This window comes from Mastomys coucha, unplaced genomic scaffold (assembly GCF_008632895.1).
Source record: "Mastomys coucha isolate ucsf_1 unplaced genomic scaffold, UCSF_Mcou_1 pScaffold6, whole genome shotgun sequence".
Lineage (NCBI taxonomy): Eukaryota > Metazoa > Chordata > Mammalia > Rodentia > Muridae > Mastomys > Mastomys coucha.
In genome coordinates, this window is record NW_022196912.1 from 92768388 (window position 1) to 92779779 (window position 11392).

At 40.5% G+C, this 11392-nt stretch overlaps 1 long non-coding RNA gene across 2 annotated transcripts; it reads left to right on the forward strand.

The window, feature by feature from the left end:
• The first annotated feature begins 616 nt into the window (after positions 1-616).
• LOC116080326 lies at positions 617-8660 on the forward strand. Of its 2 annotated transcripts, none has more exons than XR_004114399.1 (3): positions 617-785; positions 1851-1946; positions 7532-8660. It is a non-coding gene; the product is annotated as an uncharacterized LOC116080326 (long non-coding RNA). The 2 variants fall into 2 exon arrangements; XR_004114400.1 differs by having other exon boundaries at positions 7562-8660.
• Positions 8661-11392: the final 2732 nt, after the last annotated feature.

Genomic DNA, 11392 nt, shown 5'->3' on the forward strand with positions numbered 1-11392 from the left:
CATCAATTTTTATGGTTATTGGCTTTTGTGACTAAATATATATTTTTTTCAGGTCAAGAACATTGTCTCCTGGAAGCTTTGTGGCCTGAGGTTGTCTGCTTAGGTTTATGACTCATTTGGAATGTATTTTTGGTACATAATGTGAAGTCGAGGCCAGGATGCATTATCCTTTATTAAAGTTCACTATTGGAGCATTGCTTGTTAAAGACATTTCCCCCACCCCCAATTGATTAGTTTTGACATCTTTGTTAAAGACAATTGCCTGTGTATGTGCAATTCCCTGCCTCTTTTTTGTGTTCCAAAGATATATTTACTTAGCCTTATCCAAACCCCACATAATTGGGTCACTGTTATAACTATATCCTGAATATAAACATATAAAATTCTCCAACTTTGTCTTTGGAGATTACTGTTCTATCCTGAATGCATTTCCATGTGCATTTTGGAAGCATATCAATTTCTAAACAAATAAAAACAGTTTTGCGGGATTTTGACAGGCATTTCATAGAATGCAGAGTTCTGTTGGAGGAAAAGTGACATTGTGACAACATTGTCTTCCAAATTCCAAGCTCTGGAATTTTCTCTCTTCAGTTTGTTCTTCTTGAATATAGATCTGAGCAATTCTGTATTAAATGTTACATGTATATGGCAGGCGGGTAGGATCAGTAACAATTGTTCTGTATGGCTGGAGTCAGAATCCAATGACCCATCCTTCTTCATGCTTGCTCTATGCTCTTTTAGAGCGCTAGCTGCAGCCTAGTCTTTGGTCCACAGCAGGAATTTGGGTGAGTGAAGCAAGGCTTTCCCAGGTCTTAGGAAGCTTGTGTCTACTCAGAAGAGTCCAACTCTATCAGTTCATCTTTGCTATTGAGACACCACTTACTATGGGGTTGCATGTTCTCCTATGGTAAAACTCTCTGCTGACAGAGAGCATTCTATCTAGCCCCTGTACCACGTAGCTCTTCAGAAAAGTGTTTTGGTTAAATCCTGATATTTCTTGCCACCAGTGTATTTTCAATGCTTCACTGAGTACAGCCTGCCAAAGTGATCTTTTAAAATGTAAATTATATCATATCACTTCTAGGATTAAAATTCTCCTGTGGTTTCTATTTCAGGAACCTACTGCTATGCAACAAAGCACCCTGAAATATAATGTCTTAAAATCATTATAATTCTGTAGGTCACTGCGACAGGTGGTGGCTGGCAGTTCCTCCACCGGTCTTCTTTGTGTCTACACGTGTGTGGCCATGGTCCTGAGGAATGCCATGCAGTCTAACTCAGCCCAGTTCCCCAGTTTACACACTCAGGGGTTCAGTACTTGGCCAGACCATTGGTCAGGACTTGACCACACAGCTGATTTCCACTTAGTAATCCACTCTGAGATTTCTTACATGTTGCCCCAAAAAGGTAAAGGTAGAACATTCAGTGACCCTTGAGGGTGAGGTTTTGGAATTAAAGCATCACTCTTGCCACGTTCTGAGGTCAAGTTCTAAGGTTAGCATAGATGACAAAGATGAAAAAAAGAGTCCTCAGTGCTAGGAGAGAACTGCAAAATTTTGTGCTTCTTGGTTTGTTTGTTTTTTATTATTCACAGTTTTCCACTGCACTTAGAATAAAGTTTAAATTAATCATTTATTAAAAACAAATTCTCATATTAAAATAAAGTAAAAAAAAAAAACCTTGCATATTCTAGCACCCACTTCACCCTCTGAATTAATCTGCTACCCATGTCTCCTTAGCTTGCTATAAATGGTTGCTCTCACTTTAGGGATTTTGTATTTGGTGTTCTCTCTATATGGAATGTTCTTTTCTCAGTTCTTGGTGAAACAGAATTCTGTTCTCTCTTTTAGTACAAACACCAACCTCTGAAAGAGACATCCCTGAATGCTTCTTCCAGATACTCCACGCCTTCTTGTCCTATTTCATGTGGCGCTTAGACATACCAGGTGAGTCTTTTATTACCTGGCTTCTCACCCAGAAGTCTGAGCACTGTGAAACTTGTCGTTCTAGTTGTATTCTGCTGTTGTGATAAACTCAATGACCAAAAGTGACTTGGGGAGGGCAGGGTTTGTTTCAGCTTACACTTCCAGGTCACAGTCCATCATTGAGGGAAGCCAAGGCAGGACGTTGCTTATTGGCCCTCAAGCTCAGCTACCTTTCTAATACAGCTCAGAGCTACCTGCCTAGGGATGGTATAGCTCCCACATCAATCATCAGTCAAGACAATTATTTACAGACACTGCTAAAGGCCAGTCTGGTTCTTCAGTTGAGGTTCCTTCTTCCCACATTGCAAGGTACCATAAAGCTGAGGCAGTCTAGTTGCCTTTAGAGACAAGCATCATAGGTTTTTCAGGTTAGAGATCGTTGCTTCTGGAACAAAACAGGTCTTCCAGTTCCTGAGAGACCAATGCACACCCTCAGGCAGTGACGAATTCAGGTCACTTTGTGTTTCTCTGTATGTTCCCTTAGTAGTCAAGGAAGCATGGATGCTTGACAGGATAATTGGTCTTAGACATTAATCTTGTGTACCCTGTATAGCCTGCAAACTTCATTGTAACCTGGCAACTACAACTGTATTGATCCTGGCAATTGCCATTATATTTTGTTTCTGATAAGGATATAAAAAAGTCTGATTGCTTTTAATAAAATTGCCACAGCTTAAGTTTTGCTGTGACTCACCCAACTGGCCTCATTTAATTCCCCACGGCCGTATCCAGTGACCTTGGCTAGGTAAGTAAACATGAGCGTTTATCCCAGGTTACTCAAAGTTAGGTCAAGTTGACAGTAAAAATTAGCCAGAGTACTGGTGAATTCATTCACATTCCTACCCTTCCTCTAGTAGTGCCTGTTACCAAGTAGATGCTCAATAGTAATTAAGTAAACTTGAATTTTTAAAATCCCTATCACTTTATGAAACTGGACAAAAGTGAACACACAGATAAATCAATGGATTCATTAAAAAAAAAAAACCTGTAGTATCTTTTTCCTGCAATTATTAAGTATGACCACCTAGTGCTGGGGGATGCTGAACTGATTGTGTTGTATAAGGTACAAGCCCCTTCTCTGAGATTCAAATTATGTCTTTTGGGCTAGAGATTAGCTGCATTAGGGCAATATTTGAATAGTATGTATGAGAGGGCCCTGAGACGAACCCCAGAACGGGGCCAGGGGAGCTGGGAGGAGAAAGTTATTTGCCTGAATCTATGAAACCAACTTTATTTTTTTTTTAAAGATTTATTTATTTATTATATGTAAGTATACTATAGCTGTCTTCAGACACACCAGAAGAGGGCATCAGATCTCATTATGGGTGGTTGTGAGCCACCATGTGGTTGCTGGGATTTGAACTCATGACCTTCTGAAGAGCAGTCGGTGCTCTTCCCCACTGAGCCATCTCACCAGCCCTGAAACCAACTTTATAATTATCAATTGTGTAATACATCTCAAATGTATCAACTTGAAAAGATGAGCCAAAAAGTTGTTTTTATTTGTTATTAATCACTATTACTTATAAATAATCCCCACTTATGATTATGGATTATGGATTCCACTTGTGTTCCCTGGGTTCAGGTCTGGCATGATGAGGCAGACCTTCAGGCTAGACTCATGGAAGTCTGGAGTAACTGCTCTTGGCTTTGAACCCTGTCCTCCCTTAGTGACTGCTGATGACTTAGTTCCCCAACTGCCTAGACGTCCTCTCCACTGGAACCTGCCCTTCTACTTCCCTTCCCTACAACACAATTTCAGAGAGAGAAGGAATTTCCCATTCCATTATCCCAAAAGCATGCACGGTTCTGTGCCTGCTCCTCTCTAACAAAGAAAGTAATTTCGACTTCTCTTTAAGCAGTAGTCAAACGCCTCCGTTCTGTTTTCCCACGGGGAGTTCTTTAAAGCACTGATTATGTACAATAGGACTTAGCTTATCAGAGCCAATAGCAATGATTTGACAAGAGGCAATTTATAAAAACCGTTTTCGTGATAAGAATTTCCCCAGAAACTCTTTTCCAAGAGAAAGGGTTAGAGCCCCTCAGCACAGAACAGTGGTGACACTGCCAAGCACCTGCCTGGGCGTTTGAGCTTAGGTGCAACACAGCTCTCTGAGCACACCACTTCCAAAGGTGCTAATCCTTAGTGAGGTGAGGCTACCAGGATCTCACCCTCCTAGACTCAAGAAAAGATGTTGTCCAGGGACCATTCAAGCCCAGGGCATACCACAGAACAGATACTTCATCCAGCTTAATGATGACTTTTCTTTCCGAGGACCTGGATAAGTTATGGTGTTTGTATATTGCTAACAAAATCCAATCACCATTAGGTTAAATGTATTTTAGAATATACATGTTAGCAGTGCTCATTAAAACTATATTTGTGTATTATGAGTATTCATTGAATGAATGAAAATGACCATTTAGAGTTTATAGTCTATAAATGTGTTAATTTACATTAGACCTCTGGTCTTATTGGGTTGTACGACATATTAAAAAATAAACAACTCTTAGCCAGGCATGGTGGATCATGTCTTTGATCCTTGCAATTGGGAGGCAGAGGTAGCTGGATTTCTGAGTTCAAAGCCAGCCTGGTCTCCAGAGTTTCAGGAAAGCCAGGGCTGCACAGAGAAACCCTGTCTCAACAAAACAAAAGACAAACCCACAACACTTTAATTTGTTATATGCATTTATTTATATAAGATATTTAAATATACCACTGTTAGGCTTTATATACATGAAAATATACCCAAAATATAACTTAAAATGGGTAAGATAATGCTTTTTAGTAATTATTTCATTATTGATGGAATTTTAATTCTTACTAAAATCATTTGTACATTATTGATGTTTCCAGGAAGAATAATGTCACTTATTATGTATGTATTTTCTTAAACTTGATTATTTTCTTCAAAGTCGGGCTTGTTTCCATAGATCATTGCAAGATACATAATTGTCCACCCTGGTATCCATGATTTGATCTTTTTTTTAAAAAACATATGTTTTATATTATTAAATCCCATCAAAGGATTTTATGGGAGTCAGCTAGTATTTCCTATATTCTCAGACAGCAGTTTAACTTTTTTAATGAATAAAAGAGAAGTGGTTATATTTTCTATATTTTTAGCAAATATGTTCAAAATGTATCTTGTGAATGGTCATTATGTTAGAAAATTCTCTTTCTAGGAAAATGGATGGAGCTGGATATTAATATGTTGATTAAAATAATCTAGACTCAGAGAAGACAAATATCACATAGTTTCTTTCAGATGTAGAATCTAAAGTAAATAAATATATATAAAGTAGAAAGGATACCACTTATGGGAAAGAAAGAGAAGAAAGAGAGAGGAAAGAGGGCAAGAGATAGTGACAGGGGGATGACCATGAGCTAAGCACCATGACGTGCACGTACACAAATGTCACAACAAAATCCATTATTCTATAGTGTAAAAATTAATAAAAGACATATAAAAGAAAATTCAGTTTCTAAGTTTCTTGGAGTGAAAGCTCCAGAAGTTCTCCAGGTGAAACACTGTCAGTTCAACAGCGAGTCAAGATGAATATCTGTTTTCACACTATCTCTCCACAGCATAGTTACTGTCTCAATCAGTGGTCAGGCCCCACTCTGAGCTTAGAGAGCAGGTTATGTATACTCACTTGTTTTCTGCTGATGGAATTCTAATGACAACTATTTGTTATTATCTGAAAGGGCAGAAGTCAGAGAATATTTTAATATATATATAAAGTAAAACCACTTTGTATCCTCATATGACAACTTTATTTTTCAGTGCTTGGGATCTGAGCCAAGGGCCTTGAGCCAAACTCCAGCTTCACATATGACATTTCTTAAGGAGGTTGCCACACATTGGCAATGTACCTTTCCCTGGTACACATCATTTACATGATCCATCCTTAATAATCAAAGCTTATTGACCAGATTCTAGATGATTTGATCTTGCAAAGTGGATCCCACCCTAACTATATGTATATAATATATACTCTGTATTAGATTTATTTATCTTCATTTCTATGTATATGGGTGTTTTGTTTGTATGTATAAACCATGTATGCAATGGCCAAGGAGGTTAGAGGGAAAAATGGCTCCCATAAAACTGAAGTTACAGATAGCTGTGAACTTCCATGTTGATGCTGGGAATTGAACCTGGTCCTCTGTAAAAGCAGCCAGTGCCCTTACCAACTAAGCTATTGCCTTAGCCCCACTTCTGTATATTTCTTTATGCCTTTAATCCTCAAGATGTGGTTCATTTACCAGGCGCATTGAGTCTCACTTGGAAGTGTATAGAAATAGACTCTAGGGATGAACCAGCCCTACTAAATGTATATTTTAATAAGATCTCCAGGTGAGTCATGCATATACTAGGGTTTGACAGTTCACCATAGGAAATTCTGACTTCTGCAACTTATTATAGGGAAAAAAATGAAGTTAATGAATTTCACACATGGGACAACTACAGCCTGATTTCAAATTCTTTATTTTCCTTCAGATCAAACTACTTGCTTCGCTGGTGATAAGGCTTGGTTTTATAAAAAGTCACTTTCTAGGCACTCTTTGTCTTCTTTGGTACCTCTTTCACAGGTGACGTAGAATCAGCTCTTGCTACACTTCTTGCTGAATCAGAAGCTAGCAATACCACCAGTGGTCAGTCTGTATGTTCTGCAGAATCTGGCCAGCCTCCCATCTCATGTAGTATATTTCTTCTAACTTTCTGCATTTTGTCTAACGATCCCCGGTGTCATATATGCACCTTTTAATATGTCACCTTTGATGACAAAAGAATACATTTTAGTTTGCAATCATAATATTTTCCACATCTGATTTCAATCACTTTTACCACATGAGAAAGAACAGAGAGGATGCATAGGTCCTTGTGGGTATATAGACGAAGCACACACTTTATTTTTAAGACATGCATGCTCACATTCTCCTTAATATGCATGTGCCAATGCAAACATATGTATACATACACTAACTCTAAAGGTTTGGATTTTTTTTTTTTAGCTGTATTTTTTTTTTTTTTTTGGATGGGAGACATTTTTAAAAATGCTAGATCTTTACTCAAAGACTTAAAATATTGCTGAATTAAATGAAGGCATGTGTGTCTTTGTTTGAATTTTTCATCTATTCTGTATATATGGTATCTGTGTATATGTGTTTACATGTGTATGGGTGCACATGTGTGCATGTGTGGACCTAAGGTTGACGCTGAGGTGTCATTCTTAATTATTCTTCAACCTATATATTGAGATGAGGTCTCTCACTTGAACCGAAACCTCATTGACTTAGCTGGTCTGGCTGGCTTGCTCCAATGAACCCCCCCACCCCCCGTTCCTGCCTCTGAGTGCTGGGATTAGATGAACCACCACACGCAGCTTGCATGTGAATTCTTAAGATCTGGCTGAACAACTTCCTGGTCATGCTACCTTGTTGCTCATGTAAATATGACATTGAGCACGTCATACATAGCAGTAATAGATGGCCGTCGTAGATGTAAATATGTACTTTGAGTAATCATCTTCATTTTCAGCTTTTCCCCTTTGTCTGACTTGTCATCCAGCTCTCGTACAACTTAGTTGAAATTAGACATCGATGGAACCCAGCGTCTTTGTTGGGGCATTCGTCACAGGATTTCTGAACTTACAGTGATCTACCGTCATCCTCTTCCTGAAGCAGAGGGAAGTAAGAACAGAACAATTCTGACTGACAACACAGAGGAGTCCAGAGATGGGTGATGATCATTTTAGGGATGTTGGAAACAGCGAGAGAGCACACGCTGCCACAGAATCACTTCTCAGCCCCTTTGGTTGAGCCTGGGGATCCCCACTTCTCTGATACAGGAACTCATGCTATGCCTTTCCAGGTGTTATAAGAATGAAACCCACGGTTCATTGGTATCAACATTCTTACTTCCCCCAGACAAACACACATGCACGCACACACACAAACACACACTAACTCTAGATTAAACTCTTTAGCAGGTCAGCCCTCTTAGTCACATCAAGGGAGAATTTTTCCTTTTGCTCTGGAGCATATTGTCTTCTGAGGAGAGGGCTGAGGCCCTTCTCCCTTTCTATCAAAATGTCAAAGTTGGCTTTTCCATCATTACATTTTATACAGCAGTGCTGGCCCCACCGCAAAGTGTTCTCAACGTCACTGCTTTGCTTATTAACCGCACACCTCCAGGTGTAAATAACGCCACGGCGCCCAGCTTGAACAGAGCAGAGGCAGCACCCCAGCTTGAACAGAGCAGAGGCAGCACCCCAGTTTGAACAGAGCAGAGGCAGCACCCCAGCTTGAACAGAGCAGAGGCAGCACCCCAGGCCTCAGTTTGTCTTTTGCCTCTGATTCTTACCAAATGTTTTTGTTTCCTATGTTTGACAAAACGTCAAAACTTTATTTCTCTTATTTTTGTTTAAAAAAAAAAATGCCATAGGCAGGAGAGGACACCCAGAAAGGTCTGTCAGCCCCCACACCTTGAGGTGGAGTGAGCAAAGGAAGCCAGACCCCTGCCTGACATGTGGCCCACTGCAGTAGAAGCCATGGCTCTGTGCAGTTTGAGCATTGGAGAATGGGTACGAAGGGACAGAGAGTTGAGTGGGATTGTGGTGCATGATGTGAAACTCACAAAGAATCAATAAAAAGTTTTTAAAAAATCATTTTTCTTGCCCTGAACTTGTACTCTCTGACATTAATTATGCAGTATGGTGACCAGACACTGGGCTCAGTCACATGACATGCTTCAGCCCATGAGAGATTAGCAGTCATAACAAGAGAGGAAACTGTACTAGGCTATGTCATTAGAACATTGGAGCTTGCTCTCCGGCAACTCAGCAACCCTCAGAAGAAGGTCCATTCCAGGCAAGCCCACTGGTCTCCGGCTGAAGTGCTGTGAAGCCGATGTGATATACCCACTTCAGCTTACTGTTGGGGAGCCTCTCAAAGGTGTCAGAATAGAAATGGAATTACCTTTGTTGGCCCTAACCAATAAACAATGCTTAGAGGTTACAAAGAACAGACTCTGAAAACAGTAAGAAACACTCTGCTAGCACCCCAACCCCATACAAAGGCTGTACCTAACACAGACATGCTTCTGTGAAGTCCTGTCTTAAACTGCCGTCGACCAATGCCATCCTACATAATTTTACATAATTCTTACTTGTGCCTTTATTACCTCCTCATTACCTCCTTTTTGTTTGTTTGTTTGTTTGGTTTTTTTTTTTTGGTTTTTCGAGACAGGGTTTCTCTGTGTAGCCCTGACTGTCCTAGAACTCACTCTGTAGACCAGGCTGGCCTTGAACTCAGAAATCCGCCTGCCTCTGCCTCCCAAGTGCTGGGATTAAAGGCATACATCACCATGGGCCGGCTCTCATTACCTCCTTAACTATACTTACCATTGCCTATAGCATACACATTGCCATTACAAAACTCTACCATTCCCAAAGAAATCTCATTTTCTTTGTGGAAATTCCCACTGGCTGCTATTTAAGGTGACCAGTCTTGGACAAGTTAAGTCTAGCCAAAATCAGGAAAGCCACACAACTGAACTCTGATTGATTCCGGAATCAATGGCATAGCAGTGCCATCGCACTGAATGTTCATCTGCATTTACTTGTGCAGGCAGGCCCTTGGTGTTTTGTACTTGTTAACTAGTTCCCCACTCAGGCAAGCACCTCACTGCACACACACACACACACACACACACACACACACACACACACACGAGTTCACGTCTTCCCTATTACCTGATTCTCATCAGCATTTAAATCAGCTCTACTTTCCTTTAGCTCTAGGTCCCTAAATAATTGCCTTCTACCCTGTCTTTTTCCTTTTAGCACCCTGTCTTACTCCCTCCGTGAGAAAGATTTTCCTACCCACAAATGCTACATTTTACCACCCATCAACTCTGAGACTGAAGACAACTTTGTCTTCCCTTCAACACAACACTGGAACTGCTCATTCTGGGCTAATCATGGTTTCTGAGTTGTTGAATATGGGGAATAAAACCTTGAGTTTTTTTTTCTTGTCCTTTATGCATACTATCTTTGCAGGTTTTAACATTTTGACAATCTACTCATTGCCAAAGCCTCTTATGGAGTCTATTGGATATGCCATAAACAAAAAGGAGAAGTCTAAAATCTAACTCATCATTTGCCTCTTTTGGATGGTCTGCCTTCTTGATTCACCTTCTCAGTGAACGGTCCCATCTCCTTCCAATGGCTGAAGCCAGGGTCCTCTTAGTTTCTCTCTTGCCTCCTTTTCTATTTCAACCTATTTCCATGTCTTGTCAATATTTGCTTCCTAAACTATCTTCAGTCTGTTTACATCTCTCTATCCCATGCCAGTTGATTGAGTCCTGGCTACTGCAATCATTCCCTTGACCATTATGTCTCCAGGCTCCCAACTTGTTTCCGGTCCACACCTCTGCTGCCTCCACCCATATTGCATTTCCCATATTACAGCCAATGCCATTTGTCTTAGTTAGGTTCTCACTGCTGTGATAATAGACTATGGCCAAAAGCAATCTGGGGAAGAAAGGATTCATTTGAACCCACAGTTCCACATCTACGTCCATCACTGAGAGAAGCCAGAGTAGGAATTCAGGGTAAGAGGCAGGGACTGAAGCAGAGGCTTTGCTGTTTATGCCTTGCTTCTCATGGCTAGCTCAGCCTACCTTCTTATACCATCCAGAAACACCTGCCTAGAGGTGATCCCCCCTCACCCCTACATATTTGTGAGCTGGTCTTTCCCACATCAGTCATTAGTCAAGATAATACCCCCAAGCATTTGCCTACAGACCAGTCGTATGAAGAAACTTCCTCTTTTAAGCTTCCTTTGCCCCAAATAACTCTTTCTTGGGTCAAGCTGACAAAAAAACAAAACAAAACAACAACAACAACAAAAACCAGGACACTGTCTTTCCAAATGGAAATACGATTGATTGCTTTTGTCTCCTGCTTGGTTTTCTGTCGGCTGGCATCATGGAAGGCTATTTGTTATCTTTTCTCTAGCTTGTTTCTTCAGCGTTCCCTCCTGATGGTTCCTTCTTTGAGGTAGTAGAAATGTAAAGAACTTCTTGGAAGTTTCTCAAAGAGACCTTATTTTCTTTCTTCTTGAATCTTTCCCATCTCCAACCCCAGCTTGAAACAAAAATATCCAAGTCTTGTCCTGGCAGGCCAGGGAGAGGCCTTCCCATGTCCTCCAAATCCCTCCTCTTACTTAGTACACCCGACGGCCTTGTTCCCACTCCAAGGTCTGGGCTGATATTCCTACAAGCGGGGGTGATATTCTGTTAGTCACTAGATCATCAGAAGTCACCGCATTTAGGAACTAATAACTGCTCAGTAAACAGTTAACTAAGTGTTCAAGATAGTTTTTCTCTACCTTGCAT